The sequence below is a fragment of the Lupinus angustifolius genome, chromosome LG18 (genome assembly GCF_001865875.1).
Source record: "Lupinus angustifolius cultivar Tanjil chromosome LG18, LupAngTanjil_v1.0, whole genome shotgun sequence".
NCBI lineage: Eukaryota > Viridiplantae > Streptophyta > Magnoliopsida > Fabales > Fabaceae > Lupinus > Lupinus angustifolius.
Window position 1 is genome coordinate 7,510,200 of NC_032026.1, and position 16,384 is coordinate 7,526,583.

Here is a 16,384-nt window from a genome sequence, read left to right on the forward strand (position 1 = left end):
ATAGGAAGGGAGTCACACCATAGAATAAGGTTCTTTATTTTCTTGTGAATGTCTAAGTGTTGTAATTGGAAGAAGTGCTTGTAAAACATTGATTCAATTATAGTGAAGAAAATCTCCCAGATCAGCCGGGAGGCCTGGATGTAGTTTGCAAGTGGACACGCAAACGAACCAGGATAAAAATCGTGTTGCAGGATTTTTTCTCTCACTCTCTTTCTCTCTTTATTGCATTTAATCGGTTAACTTGTATAGTAGATTTAATTGCTATATTCTGTTTCTGTGCTATAATGTTAATACTCTGATAAAATTGTAAGCTCTGTGTATTCATTTCAATATCGGTTAATTGTCGTGCAAGAAACCGAATCTGTTTGAGCTTGCTGTTCTGTTTTAATCGATTAAGTCAATTGCATTAATCGATTATCTCTAATCCTTTAATCGATTAATTTTGGGTAATTCAGCATTAAATGTTGTTTTCGAAAAGCGGATATTCTAACCGCTACACCTATTCAACCCCCCCCCTCTTCTAGGTGTATTTTAATCACTGATACCTAACAGTGATTCTTGCTCGGGTGAGGATCCTTCGCTTAGGTGAGGATCAGGCAGGTAACCAGAGCCTTTTTAGCTCCAAATGGCGCTTGGACGACAGTCCCTCGCCCACAACAGTGATTTCTGGTGATTTTCTCCTATTTGTGGCTTGGGCGACCCTCTCCTCGCTTGGGTGAGGCTTGTAGTGCTCAAAAGCACCAATCTTCTCTTTTTTCTCCTTTTTTTTCTTAATTCTTATCCTAAAATAACATAAACACATAAAATTTCCTACACAGAACAAGATTAACTAAGTTATCAGGAATCTTACGCATTTACAACATAAATATGCATTAAGTACCCCTAAAGCATATAAATTTCCTTAACAACTACAAAATATAATGTTATTGGAGATTGAAAAACTACTTAAAGTAAATCGAAGAAGTTTGAAAGACTATCCTTCAATGTCATACCCAAATGGATACATAACAAGTCAATTAGGCAACAGACTTATATATGAAGAACTTAACCATGATACAAATGAATTGAAGAAAAAATTCATTATTTTTTTCAACTCTCTCACATGTAATTCTATTTTCTTAGTTATTTATGTAATTAATTCTTATTTTTAATTAATCTATATTCACTAATAAGATGAGTGATTATATATTCATTTCATGTTATGCAGAAGAAAAATGTAAGATATTCCACACTATCATGCAAGCTGTTAATCATCAACAAGGTCACATGTTTTACTTATATGGTTATGGAGGAACTAAAAGAACGAATATGTGGCTAACTCTAACTTTTGAAATAAAATCTCAAAAGCATATTATATTAACAGTAGCTTCAAGTGATGGTATAGCTTCTCTCTTATTACTTGTGAGTAGGACAACACAAGCTATACATGTACCAACTTTTGACAACTCTGATTGCAATATTCATAAAGGGTCTAAACTTATAGACTTATTGAAATAGACAAATTTAATTATATGGGATGAAGCTCCAATGTCCATAAGTATTGCTTTGAGGTTCATAATAAATGTCTTGGAGACATAATGGGTACAACAACAAATGACTCAATTTTTTTTGGAAGTAAAGGTTGTAGTATTTGGAGGTGATTTCAGACAAATTTTACTAGTGATTCTAAGAGGGTGTCGTTCAGATATAGTACATGCAACAATTAATGTGTCTTATCTTTGGCATCAATGTACAATGCTTACTCTTACAAAGAACATGCGTCTACAAAATCATGACAATGCAACAGATATCAGACCATTCTTTGAATAGATACTAAAGATGAGAGATGGAAAATTATGAGTCTAATGATGATTGTGCTGAAGTTGACATTCCAAAAGAACTTATAATTCTAGATTATGATAACCCAATTGATTTCATAGTATCTAGAACCTACCCAAAATTATAAGGTCATTACAAGGATGTACAATTTCTTCAAAGTAGAGCAATCCTTGCATCAACAATTGAGATTGTTGATGAAATCAATGAGTATGTTTTGATTAAAATTCCAGGTAAATTTTATTCAGTTCTCTTTAAATAATCATTATCTTAAACATAATAGATTTATTATATTGATATTAATAAATATTCTATTCTATATTTATAGGTAACGAAAAGGAATACCTGAGTTCAGATTCAGTTGATATGTCTGATGTTAATGAAAGTGAAGCATTTAACATACTAACTCTGAAATTTATAAATTCACTTGCAACATCAGGACTTCCAAATCATAAGATTAAGTTGAAAGTGGGAACTCCGATAAGGCTTTTAAGGAATTTAGACCAGCCTGAAGGATTATGTAATGGTACAAGGTTGGTGGTTACTAAGATGGCAAATTATGTACTTGAAGTGAAGATCATGTCTGAAAAGTGTGGGATTGTGTTTACCAAGACCAATATTCAATGATGGTCTTGAAGATTTTGATACATGACAAGGATGGTAAACCACTCAAATCAACAACAAATGTGGTTTACAAAGAAGTTCTTCAAAATCTTTAATAGGTATTCTACAACTTATGTTACATTATGTTCTAAACTTTTCTTCCTAACATATTTTCTTTTTTTTAACATTACAGCTTCAATACCATTTCATTGTCTGAACATCTTTACATCGACAATGAATTACTACAAACCATGTTTTAGTAGGTAATTCTCAATAACATTTTCATTAACAAGTTATGTTATCACTCTTTAATTAAATTCATGCAATACACAATACCACCCATGTGAATGAACCGGTATCCTACTAGTGTTTTCAGAAATGAATTCCATGTTTTAAAGTATTCAAAGTCACATTCAGCAAGCATTATTTGCTTCGTATGTTCATAGGATTACTAATTTCGGGCTGTTTCTTCGGAAATGCTCACCCACTTAAATGTTTTGAGAAATGAATTCTCTCTTTTAAAATATTCAGGTCACATTCAACAAGCAATATTTGCTTCTTAAGTTTCTATTTACCTTATCCTAAAAATGAGGTAATCTGTATATACATATGGTTCCATCTCAGTGTTAGAATCAATCAATATCGGTCGACCACTTGGAATGATACTAATAACTAAACAAGCAAGATCCACTCTACACGACTATATATTATGCATGGAAATTTGACTTTGGTAGAGAAAAGGATGAGAATTATAGGACATGACCAAGTCAATACTTGTAACACAAAAAAAGAACCTTCATGCCCAAGGTGAGGCTACATTGTTTGAGAACAGCAAGTTCTCATTGTCCACACAGTAAAGGTAGTCCAAATCTAAAACATTATAAGTCTTCTAGGCCGAAAAAAGACAAAGTCATGTTGCCCACAATAATGATAGACATCCCTTGGAGTATAGACCATTCTACCTCAATATAAATAGGTAAAGTCACTCATAGGGTGAAAATACATGCAATTGCTCACAGACCTATAAACAAAGTCCACCACTCAGTGGAGTGAATTGGCAGATAAGTTCTGAGAGTGCAAAGCGTCAAGGATTGCATTAGCAACGTTTGCCTATGTTTTGATGAAGACAAGGAATTAGTCAAAGCATGAATATGTCTCAACAATCAACATGCTGAAGGCTCAAGTGGTGTCTTATTAGACTTATGCCATAATTCTTTATTATCTTTTTAGAAGTCTAAGATGCTTGCCATAGATATTAAGTCTAGGTTAGGTAAACCTAGGTGTGAGTCTCACAAGACTTAATAAAGTAATTAATCCACTAAAATGAGACATCATCTAGAAATATATGATAATTAGGTTCATGCATTTATATACATTGATTTTGTGCATTAAATGTATTATATTTTGGAAATCATGTATTGCATGAGCATATATTATATAAGAAGTTTACCATTTAATCATATATTAAAAATACACTGGTTAATCGATTAAACTCATGGCTTAATCGATTAATGTGTATGTTTTTCTGCTGTTTTAACAGCATAACTGAAAATCCATTTTTAAGAGCCAAAATATGTTTTGTATAAATACTGGCTAATTGCATAAACGGCTATGTGAAAAAAGAGAAAAAAACACAAGAGAAAAGAGATAGATCAACATTGTTAGAATCTATTAGAAAGTGTTGAATTCGGAGAAAAATTAGATCATGCTAGGGTTTTAGTTTTCATATTCATATTGCATGATTCTTTCAAAAGCTTTCTTGCATCATTCTTGTGTTTTCTTGAAAGAAAAAGAGAGAGTTTGTTTTGATTCCATATTTTTAGAAACCTCATGCATGAACATTCATATTAGACTAGGACGTCTGGTGAGTTCTTGCTTCGGTTTTTAGGCTTTGATTCTTATTGTAATATCCGAGTATTAAGTACTCATTCATAACTCAAAGCCCTAGTTGCAGTTAGGTAAGGTGTTCTTCACAAAGACTTGGAAGTCTTGGGATAAAGAGCGATACCTTGGCTGGGGCCGAATCGCGGTAAGAAAGGTTTTATTGGAGGCGGTTTTGGGAAAGGTCAAACCAAGGGTGACGAAGTTCTTTGGGTTCCAAGAAAGGAGCGTTTGAGTCTTGTATTTGGAAGTGTGTATGTAACGTACATTGTGTTTTATAGTGAAGAATGAAAATCTCTCAAATCAGATGGGAGGACTGGATGTAGTTTTGCAGTGGACAGCAAAACGAACCAGGATAAAATCCCTGCGCAATATTTTCTATCCTTTTCTCTTTTATATTTCAAGATATTTTAATGCGATTTTGGAGCTAATATTTTGCATGCTTGTTGCTTGCTATGTTCTTGATAATCTTGCATAAAAGTATATGTTGTATATATGTTTGTGTGTTGGTTAATAACTGTGCAAGTTGTTGTTCTGATCATTATGTTTCTGTTACTGGTTAATCAATTATGAACAGTGCTTAATCGATTAACTGGGCATTTTTCAGCAAGTGTGTAAAAACCCAAAAAAAGTGGAACTTGAGCTCCGCCACACCTATTCAACCCCCCTTCTAGGTGTGCCTAGGCCACTGATACCTAAAAAATTCAATAGTAGGTTCGCAGTTAGCAAGAAATGTGAACACCGAGTTTTGTCTTATTGTAGTTATAAAATATTTTCTTACTAGTGATTTTGTTTCCAATAGTTAATCACATTTTTTGGTACTATCAAGGCCTATCACCCTAAGGGTAAGGAACTAGTCAAAGCCGCCTGGCACGAGAAAAAACAACCTTGTGTGGGACAGACCCGACATGCCATTTGGTTGGTTAGACCTACAACATGTCTAGAGGAATTTTCCTCTCACCCTACCACTATAAATACGGGATGTCCCCATAAGGAAATTTACTCACTTTTACTTACTTACACACTTAATCTCTTACTTAATACTTCACATATCTCTTGATATTATTCTCTTATTCTATGTATCTCTTTCACATACTAACTTGATTATTGGAGAACCCTTTCAGGTATCATGGTGCACTCAAGCATTTCTTAGGTGATACTAGAAGATTCTACCTCAACATCCATACGTCTAGGCCTACCTTTACAAGACTGAAAAACAACAATATTTCGACCACATCACATGATGCGATCCACAATTTGAATCACTAACTCTCACCAAAACCCAAATTTATTGTCATCTCTCCCCACGAGTCTCCATCTTCGGAGAGTACTCCCTACATCGATTACAATCGCAAACCACAAACCATAGCCAATGTTGTCGTAAAACTTTCATATTTCTAATTAAACCACCCTTTGTTCTACCATGGCTATTGAGTTAGACTCAGTTGGCCACTATAAAGGCATCCCCCATTTTATTGAAGAGTTAATATCATATGCTCAAACAATAGCGCGTCAAATAAATTAGAAACTCTAGATTGTAGGGGTGAGCAAGACCCGGTCTTATCCGCTCACTTGGTATGGCTCGATCATCACCGAGTCTGAATAGGATCGGGTCTCATCGGGTCTAGGGCTGAATTCAAGTTCAAAAATTAGACTCAATCAATATTTAGGGTCAGGTAGGGACCAAGCATGACCCTTCTCATGGTCTCTCACTCATCATGTTCGTATGTGTCTCTATTCAAATGTGTACATGACACCTTTTTGGTTGGAAGTATCATTGATTCTCTAATTTTTTCATCATATATACATGATTAATAATATATATACATATTTCATTTTATAGGTCAAATTACATATTCATAATAATAAATAATATTCAGAAGACTTTATCTAAAATGAATATGTCTTATATCTAATCGGATCTAGGGCTGGGTTCGAGTTTAAAGGCTGACCCGATCGATATTTAGTGTGTGGTTAACTTTGTGACTATAACCGGGTCTGGGTTCAAAAAAATAACTGAACCAACATTTAGGATCAAATAAGGGACAAACTTTAACCCATCCCAACCCAGCCCATATCCCTACTAGATTGTACCAAGTATGAATAATGAAACTCATACACCAAATATCCTTGCATATAAAGTTGTTCCGGATTCAAAGCGGCCATTATCACGTAGGTATGCAACTTCATTTTTTCTTTATTTATTTAAAATTTTATTGTTATTTATCTTTCCTTGATTTTAAAATGTTACAACAATCAGTTTCGTAATTTTCTTATAAATAAATAATTATATTTTAATAAGTTATTAATTTATTTTTTAATTAACTAAATAATAAAATTGAAAATTTAATGAATTTTTAAAATATTTCTTTGATATGAGATGTGGTGTGGATATTAGTTTTCATTACTTCACCATTATAGAAGTAGACAAAAATTTATTATTGTAAATATATTTTTTAGATGAGATGTGATGTCAACATTAATTTTGCTATTTCATCATTCTTGACGTGGATAAAATTTAAATTATTTCCAAAACTTCTTTGAGATTGGATGTAGTGTGGACATTAATTTTTGTTGTTTTACTTTTCTTAAAGTTGATAAAAATTTAAATTTTGAAAATCTTTTTAAATCTGATGCTTATACATTTGTTTCTATTGCTTTACAATTTCTTGAAGTGAATAAAATTTTAATTATTTTAAAAACCACTTTGAAATTGGATGTATTGCGGACATTAATTGTTGCTCATTAACCTTTCTTGAAGTACATAAAACTTTAATTATATTTTTAAATATCTCTTTGAGATGGATGTGATGCAGACATTAGTATATGATGTTTCACTCTTCTTAAAGTAGAAAAAAATTCAATTATATTTTAAAATATCGTTTTGGGATGAGATGTATTGCAGATATTAGTTTCTACTTATTGATCTTTCTTAAATCGAATAAATGTAATAATTGGCAAAATACTTTTTTTAAATAACAAATCACATTAATCATTTTTAAAACTTAGAACTACTAGTCTTGATTTCCTAATTGCACATAAGGATACACAATACAAATATGAACTCTTGTTAGACAAAAAAATAAAAAGTAAAATATTTTGTTTTAATAAATAATATTTTAGGGTATAAAAGTCCATGCTGCTAGCAAGGGTACCATTTTAATACTTGTGAATAATGTGCTAATACGTTTCCTTATCTATAATCGACTCTCAAACTCAGAACTCAAGTTAAAAGATCATATTTTCCAATTTGGACTTAAAAGATAGTTTCCCATGTTTTAATTGGATACAACGTAGTGGTGACTCCAAATCTTTTAGAAGAAATTGAAATCGAGTTCACCTCTTCCTAAATCGCAAAGTGAGTATTAAATCAAAAATTGAAACACGATAAGTAAGAATCACGCTTCTCGTACACACTCTCTGAATAGAACATAAGAGGAACAAGTCCATTAAAGTTTACCTTGATTAGTTCAATGAGACAACAATGCAGGTACAGGGACTAAATCTAATTTTTGTAGTACACCAACTAATTACTGGTAAACCAACTAATTACTGGTATGCAACCTAAATTTTTATGATAGAGTTGACAAGGGTGAGGCTAACAATATGGATGACTTCCATGTCTGTGCACAAAAACTCATCAACTTTGAGGACACTCCAAATGCCCAATGCGTGGCAAAGAGAGAGAACTCCACCCACATAATCAAAGAAGGGATCACAAAATTAAAAATACGACATGTACACCCATTGAAAACTGAAGGCAATCATATTCGCTAACCTGTTAGGAATATAAGGCCAGGGCAAAGAGATCAGACGATACACATGAATTCTAAAGTAGCTTCAGACATGCCACAAAAGAGTGCACAACTTTTGGGCACCTTAGAAGACTTGATATAGTTCAACAAACTAAAACAATTTGTATTCGAATAGAAAGACATGCCACTATAGGAGACCTTTGTCCCCATGCCCCTTCCCAAGACGAAGGAACCTTCCTATGAGATTTCCACCCATCCCACCCCCACCCCCACAATCAACAAAGACACTTAACACAACTGTGTGAGTGTAATGAGAGATGCCATTTTGGGGATTCGGAGTAGGTGTTGTTGGTTAACAAGGATTTATCTTCACCTAGAGGGGGGAAGGTTAAATAGGTGGTTCAAGTTATAATTAAACTCGAATTTAAATGCAAAAGATAATCTCAAAAATATTGATTTTAATCGATTAAATGAAGAGTTAATCAATTAACACAGATTTGAACTTAATCGATTATATGAAAACTTAATCGATTAATCTGATAATTTTCTTGAAAATCTTTTGGTTATTGATGCAGCAAGAAAGTAGTGATTATACTAATCTAATATGCTCTTAAACTAATTATAGAATATGATTAACATAACAGATTCACTTATGCAATGCTCACTAAATGAATGCTATCAAATAATGTGAAAATGTGATAATTGCAAGTAAGTAAAAGAGTAAGGTAAAAGAGAAGATGACAAAACCAATTTATCCTGCTTCGATTGTTAATCCACATGCACTCTACATTCAAACCTCCCATTCTGATCTTGGGAGATTTGCTTCACTAGAAGAAATGAAATATTTTATAAAACACTTTTACACCAAGACTTCTCTTGGACCTAGCTTCTAATGGTGCCTCGCCACTTTTAACTAAGTATCCTAATGAGACCTCTTCTTGGACCTTGACCGTAGCCTAGGAATTCTCCTAAATTTCTCTCTTTCTCCTAGGTGATACCTAACACCCACAAAGAGACAAATCCACAAACCAATCATAAAAGATGTGTACAACTTTGTAATTCACCTTCAATGTGCTAAAACATACACCAACAATTCAGAACACAACCCTTGAATGAACCTTGCACACAAAAATGAAAGTGAATGAGATTCACAAAAGGAAATCATTGAAACACTTAAGATATAAAAATAAACTCTTTTCAAATATACTAAATAACTCTCTCTTTTTCACATGAAAATTTTTCTCTCTTTTCAGAAATCACTTCTTGAAAATGTATATCACTTTTGCATCAAGTTTCTGTAAGTGTAAAATTCCTTATTCTTGCTTTGCATATTAGAAAGGATGGTAAAGTACCATTCAGTTTCAAATTGTTCTCTTGAGGATAATTTATTAAATTATCACTTAATTGATTTACATTTCTTTAAAACGTCCAAGGTTTCAATACAAAAATTGACTTAATCGGTTAACCATATCATTAATCGACTAATAGGTTTCCCATTTACAAAGAATTAATTGATTAAATAAAGTATTAATCGGTTAACAATTTTTTGAAAAGACTTAGTTGATTATGCATGAACTTTTAATATGAATGATGTATGCATGATGCATGATGCATGACTTTTAAAAGGATATAAGTGTTAATGCCTAAAATCATGTATGCATGCTAAAATAATTTCTAAATCATGTTATGTATGAAAAATCTCGTTTAATAGAGAAATAAATTATCATTTTTTTCCAGATAAGGGTAAAGATGTCATCTTATTATATCTTAAGGATAAAAATGTCAAATCATATTACATTTTTATCTTATTTTGCGTGTATTTGCCTCTCCATTAATGGAGAGGATCGCAACTCATTGTACCAAGTCAAAATTTATCTTTGCAATGTCTATACTTAGGATCTCCTATCCTAGAATTTTTTCTCACTCTATATTCATAATTAATCAAACTTCATAAAATAATATTAAAATATGAATTTATGTTTTTTATTTTTCTTTTTAATTTAAGTGAACTTTCAATTGGCTTGAAATATAAAGTGTGATATGAAAGGGGTCATGTGATCCCCATCCATCACACTATTACTATCCCATCTTTGTCTTATTTGTTCTTTTGTCAATATAGTTATCCCAGGTTTGTCATCTAATTAGAGTTTGAAGTTTCTCCTGAAAAGATTTTCCCATTGATGAATTCTGGGTTTTCCTCATTAGCAGACAATGGAATATAAGCATGCTGTCTACATATATTCAAACACCTATCAATCTAGTTTAGTGACACAAAGTAGAGATTAAGAGTATTTAAAAAGAAAAATAAGCTTAGATAAAGTAGGATATTAACTTGGAGAACTATAGTCAAAGTGCTTAATTGCACGAACAAAATCATCTGGAAGGACAGTGTCAGGTACTAATTCCTGGTTCATGTTAGCAGAAACTATAAATTAAACAAGATATAGGTAACAAAAATGTTACTTTTTGTATTTTCAGCTAGTTTGAAAATTTATCATGAAAATTATTAGTAACATATTTCTGTCACACAATGTACATTACTCTATTTGTTACGAGTTGTGATTGGTTGAAAAAATATATTAAAAACATTTAAATTTAATATTTAATTATTTAATATTTTTCTGATCAACCATAGTTTAGGATATATAGAGTGACACACATTATGCCAGGTGTACGTAGTATACAGAATAATTGAAGACTTCACTTCGGTACCACCAGTCAAAATCACTGATATGTGGGCCATATAAAAAAAATTCTTTGAGCCACCTTGAAAAATCCCCATGATTAAAGAAACCGATGGACAGAAATAAACCCACAAACCGTGTTTAGATTTTTCAATCAACAACTAAGACATCTACAAGAATAATACAGGATATGAAATGTGGTTAGAGGGGCCTCGGGGAATAAGAAAAAAAACAGAGGTCAAAGAACAAACATTTATTCTTCTATCCCTTTATTTTGTTAGTGCAATCTATATATTAACGATAAAAAGATTTATACACCCTCCATATATCATCTATTATTTTTTGTATTATTTTTATTTAAGAGTAATGATTAAATATGAATGGTGAATGATATAGTGATATTCATTTTTTTCTCCTATTCTTTTTCTACTAACTGAAATTACTATTATTTCCATGATATTGTAATTTGCAATATGATTTTATTATTTGGATAATAAGAAACTTAGTTTCTAAGATATTTCATGCATGAGACTTAGGACCTTTATGTGGATCTAGATTGGTTTCAGACAAAAAGTCATTCAATATGAGAATAAGTAAAATGTTGTTTGATTCGATTTAGTTGATTTACATTAAAAAATGATTTAGAAAGGTATTTTAATAACAATTGACAAGTTTATTATACTTTCAAAGTGTCAAGTTCACATTAAAGCATGTCTATTTTAAAATAGTTAATTTACTATGTTTTGAAAATGTTAAATTCACATAAAAATCAAAAGTCCACTTCAAGACCCCTAATGCAAAGTGCAACACATACCAAACATTTAATTGAACATTAATAATATTCATTTGAACCAAAAATAAAAACAAAAGGAAAAATAAATCATCATAAAAGTAACATCAGTAACATCAGTAACACATTAGCATAATTTTAAAAATAAGCAAATACTAACTAATAAGTAATAACATTTAACAATTAGAAAATATGAAAAATATACATTTTAGATTATTAATTGCAATGTTAATTAAATTAAAAAATGAAATAATCTTCATTTTTGTGTATACGTAATTAGTATTGTCTAGTTTATGAAATTAGAACCAAAAACCTAATCAGGTCGGTCGATTTTCTAAAAGTCAATCCAACACGATCCAAACAATTTCAATTTTTTGGACTACTTTTTGGTTTCTTTTTTATCGGAACACCCCTACATGAGACTAATATGTTGTTGGGTTTAAGAGGATAGTACAATTGTACACAACCTTAACCCATAATCACATAAATTATCTTTAGGATTTGAACTTGTGACCTCCGATTTATAGGACGATGACCTTAACATTGTGATAATCCTCACCATCTTAGTGCTATAGTGATTATGTGATGTATAATATCTAACTCCTAGAGCTTTGATGATCAATAAAGGATTATATTTGTATAGCATATCCAAGAGATTATAGGGAAAGATTGCAGAAATCCCCTCTAAATTTTATGTCATTTGCAAGTAATTATTATTAACTAATTTTATTTCTAATTACCCCTTAAACTTTATCTTTTGGTGAAATTATGCTGTGTATAAATATATTGTTAAATTACTAATAAGCCAACATGGAAATCGCTACAATGAGACTCACAATGGTAGCAATGCAACGACGTAGGTTAGTCAAGTTGATATCCGGAGGATACCGCCATAAATATATATAATTGATTGACAAAAGAATGATAAGTAAGTTTCAGAGTTAGATGTGGTAAATGCAATAATATTGACATATATACAAAATAAAATAAAATAATAATGATCTAACAATCGATGTTAAAATAAAATGCATGAGCTAGAATTTTTTATTGTTATTAATTTAATATTATGCTTATGCAGGGACCAATTTTATCAATACTTAAAGTTTAAGGGGGTAATTAAGAAGAAAAAAAATAATTCATGGTGACTATTTGCAAAAGACTTAAATTTCATGGAGTTTATATAGACTTTCCCGATATTATACGATTCATCTCTTGAGAATATATGTTTATATGTCTCACTATTATTAAAACATCAAATGTTTGGAACACATTCTAAGTATTAATCCTCTAAGTTTTGATAGTTCCAAATAGGTTAAGTATACTTATATTGAATCATCTCAACGTTCTAACATGTCTATCTTAAGTTTATAGAAAAGTCCATGAAGTATTACAACATACTGAAATTAGCGAAATATTATCTTCTCATTGATCTTATATCCTTAAGACAATATCAAAATTTTATTATCAGAGTCGTCTAAAAATGCAATGTTTGTGTTCAAGATCTAATTGCATTAAGACGTATCTTAAGATTCGTTAGACCACTGAACTGCAATATTATTTGAAGATGTGCATATAACATGAAGTATCCAAATTTCAAAATCAAGAATTCAAGTCGTCAATTAGAGAATAATGATAAATCAACCTAATCAAATCATGAATGATTAAAACTCCCATCAACATCTTTGAATACTTGTTTGAATCGAAGAGCATAAAGGAATAATCTAATGGACAAAGCCTATCTGCAGAAAGCAAAAAGCACTTTATTGCTGCAAAAGGAAAGTTCTCACTTCAAATACAAAAGAAGTCTGTTGGTCACTACTTTCTAAGACTACTATATTATCTCTCTTCCACTGGGAAGCTTCAATAGTTATGAAGCATTAAATGTTGAATTAAAAAAAATCATGAAGCATTAATAGCGCTACATAAGTACAAAAGAAAAATCAAGCCGGTGAGAAGACAATTCTCAATGGATATTAATTTGAATAAGATGTTCAAAACAACTTCAACTTCTACAGTATCGACTATATTATATACATTATCTATAAATAGCATCAACATTGAAAAATAGAAAAACACTAGAGAATAATACAAGAGAATAATCTGAAGCACATTTTTAATCTCATTTATCAAATAACACTTAGCTAATAATTGTTTTAATGTTAAGCATGTAGATGCAAGGTGTGCAAGGAATACTTATTGTTGTAATCAGTGTTGAATTGTAATAGAATCTTGTTGCTCATAAGAAAATGGACCTAGCCTAAGATATTAGGTGCACCAATGTAAAACTCGTGTCGATCATCTATATCTTAACTCTTTTTCTTTAAGCTTATATAATTTCTTTCTAATTTGAGAATTTTTTATTTGCGATACCAATAAGTTTTGTCAAAGATCTTTTCAATTAGTCTTAGTAGGACGAAGTAATCGTCTCAAATCTCTTCTATTAAAACTAGACGAGTCTGGATTTTTAATCTATTGATAAAAATCATTTTTAATCTTGCAAAAGATTTTATTTTTTAAAAATGTTGGTAAATATAATTCAACCTTTCTTATGTTATTTTTTATCATTACAACTATTACAACTATGATAAATCTAAATGTTGATTATCTGATAATATGATAAATGTGATTGACATACATGTCTCTATGATAATATGCTTAAATCATATGAATATATTTATATTGATTAAGGTCACACCAAATATTACCTAAGAATATCAATAATGCTCATATTCTGTAGGTGAATGATTGAATATATTAACGGACATTTAATGCAATGTTTATGTTAGAAGAAATTTAGCATTGCCAACGACTTTGTTGTAGAGAAAGTAATTTTATGTTTTACCATAAAATAAAACATCCCGTTTTCAAGCTTAGAGCATTGAAGGCTGAAAATTCCTTTTGACAACAAAGTTTACAGATCAAGTTGGAAACTAAAAATAACATATGAAGGAATATTGAAAAGCAAATCAATGCATTAAATGCTCTTTCTCAAAGGAAATAGACTTCTTAGAATGGATACAGTCTTGAAGATTTAACAACCATTTGAAAAATATCATTGAAGGTCGAGAATAATGAAATGAAGCTTCATTACATTTATCAAAGTCCTCAACTTGACAATAATATTAAACATTATAATTAGGAGAAAAATTGTTGTCACACATTCTCTTTATATAGAATTTGTATAAGACTCTTTGTTATGAACAGATAAAAGAGGAAAAGAAAGAGAGTTGTTCTATAGAAAAGAAAGTATCTAGGGAAAGTTTAGAAATACACTTATATTTTAACAAGCTCTAATCTATTTATTATGTATATAGTTTAACAAGCTCCATTTGATATTGGTATTGCTATATCTTCACTTGGTGAGTAGAGTTAATCAAGTCCAAATAATCTATTACATTAAATTGATGAGTGTAGAGAGACTTTATCAGGAAGAATACTTAGTGGTACTAACTTCCTGAGACTTGAGAGTAAAAATACTCAGAGACCTAAAGAAGTGAGATAGTTGAATTATTCATATTAATAGTGGGTTTTTTCAATCAATGTTGTTAGTGGAAATCGCTGGTGTTTGTGGATTAACATGACTCAGAATCTATTACGTTTGTATTCATTAGGTAATAAAGAGTCAATATGGTTGTAAGGAATATTTCACCTACTATGTTAGAGCACTTATGTGACTCATTATGCTATTCATGTAGGAATTTATTTTTCCTGCATCAGTTTTCTTTTTATGCTGTCAAAATTATGTCTTGTTGATGAATACAGTCAAGCCTTCTACATAACACATTTCCACTCTGCACTTTTGTTTGCTACATAACTAACAAATTGGTATCTAGAGCTATATCTTGAGGGATCTGTAAGAACAAACAAAAACACAAATCAAACACAATCAAAACCAAACACAACCAAAACACCTGCTCTATTACCTTCTAGTGCCTAAAATTGTCAAAATGAATTCAGAAGTAGTATTTGTTGAATTTTCATCTCCATTGTTTATTGGAAAGAATTATCATATATGAGCTGTTAGAATGAAAGCTTTCTTGGATTCTAATGATCTGTGGGATGCCATTGAAAAAGATTATGTTATTCCAACTCTTCCATATAATCCAATTGTTGCACAAATTAAAAATGAGAAGGAGATGAAGCAAACAAAATCCAAAGCAAGAACATGCTTATATGCAGTTGTTTCATCCATCATTTTTAGCAGAATAATGACATTGAAAACAAGATGTGAAATCTGGAATTTTTTTAAGCAAGAATATAAGGAAGATGAAAGGGTCAAAGAGATGCAAGTGATAAATTTAATCCGAGAATTTGAAATGCAAAAGATGAGAGATTCAGAAACAATCAATGAGTATTCTGATAAACTTCTAGCAATAGCCAACAATGTTAGACTTCTTGGTACTAAATTTTCTGATTCTAGAGTAGTTCAAAAGATTCTAGTTACACTTCTTGAAAAATATGAAGCTACAATTTCATCTTTGGAAATGTCTAAGGATATGTCAAGCATCACATTGATAGAAGTGTTGAATGCATTACAGGCACAAGAACAAAGACGGCTTATGAGGCAAGAAGGGTTAGTGGAGAGTGATTTCCAAACCAAATTACAAAACAACAATGGTTGGAATGACAAAAATGGAGGCAAAATAACAAGTACAAATTGCAGGTTCTACAAACAACAAATACAATAACCAAAGTAACAACAATGAAGTTTTTCCACCTTGTTCCTATTGCAAAAAAACTAATCATCCACAAAACAAATGTTGGTAGAGGCATGATGCAAGATGTTATAAGTGTGGCCAGTTAGGGCACCTGGAAAAAATATGTAAGTTTCAACAAGAACAATGAGAAGTTAAGGC